Source organism: Pteropus vampyrus, unplaced genomic scaffold, assembly GCF_000151845.1.
Source record: "Pteropus vampyrus isolate Shadow unplaced genomic scaffold, Pvam_2.0 Scaffold1000006472, whole genome shotgun sequence".
Lineage (NCBI taxonomy): Eukaryota > Metazoa > Chordata > Mammalia > Chiroptera > Pteropodidae > Pteropus > Pteropus vampyrus.
In genome coordinates, this window is record NW_011920874.1 from 944 (window position 1) to 2,173 (window position 1,230).

The following is a 1,230-nucleotide window of genomic DNA, read 5'->3' on the forward strand; positions in this document are numbered from 1 at the left end:
TAATGAACACATTCACACTACAAGTAAAGTCAGAAGCAGGACAGAGAATGCTGCAAAGGCTGGTTTGGTCATCCTGAGATCATAAAAAATGGCTGATCCCTAACAACATGTACAGAAAGAAATATAAAATGTAAATAAAAATATACAAATTTTCCTTTTTAAAGTACATTTAAGAAAAAAAATAAAAGCAGAGCGTTGGAAGTTTTTTTTTTTTTTCCTTTCCTGTTACAAATTCACATTGTGGAATAGGTGGTGGAGAGCATGTGTCATCTATGGGTTGTGCGGCCTGCAGTGGGCAGGCAGGCAGCACTCTACTCGAAGATGACCACATTCTGAGATGGGAAATGGATGGTGAATAGGTCATGGCGACCTTTTTTTTTATTTTCTCTTTAAATTTAACTTTTCCTTTCTTGCTGTCTAGTCATCCTCATTGATTTTCTGCTTCTTGGTGTCAACATTTCATCCTCATCATCTTGAGCTTCCTGTTTGCCTCACCCTCATCTTCATCTCCATCCTCCTTCTTATCATCACCTTCCTCCAATTCTTCATACCCCTCCTTCTTCCTCTTCTTCATCTATCTCATTGTCAGCTTCCTGTTCCTCATTTTCCTCATTAGTGTTCCCATTAGCAGGTGCTTCTCTTCCATTCTCTGCCTCCTCCACAAATTTCTTCTCCTTTAAGTCCTTGGTGGTGATCTCAGAGCTGGTGTCCATGGCCATGTCTGACATGGAGGGGCAGGCTGATGATCCAACACAGCAGTTTCAAAAGAAAGTGAGAGTTGGAGGACTAGCAAAAAAGGTGCCAGAGTCCACAGCGATGGAAAAAGTGCATGACCAAAAGGGCTGCAGTGAGCAGAGAGCCAGGCATGAAAGCAATGCAAAAATGGCTTTTCAGAGCAACCAGTTAGGAATATAATTTTTTGAAGATACATCAGATAACTCAAGGTTAAGAACCACTGTTAACTATCCAAAAGACTCTCCAGTTTCTGAATTCATTATTCTTTGTTGCTTTCATGCATTTGTGCATTCTCTTCTCTATGCTTAGAATTCCTTCCCCCTTTGCCATCATTTCTTAAGTTCTGATGGAAATGTCATCGGGTTTTCGAGAGGCAGGATTTTTTTAAAAAAATATTTATTTTAATTAGTTTCAAGTATACAGTACATTGGTTAGACATCCATATAGTTCGTAAAATGATCCCCCCAATTGCTCCCTTCCTCCCCTGACCCTCCA

At 40.0% G+C, this 1,230-nt stretch overlaps 1 pseudogene; it reads right to left on the reverse strand.

The window, feature by feature from the left end:
- Window positions 1-417: 417 nt before the first annotated feature.
- On the reverse strand, window positions 418-750 carry LOC105311705 (annotated as a pseudogene).
- Window positions 751-1,230: the final 480 nt, after the last annotated feature.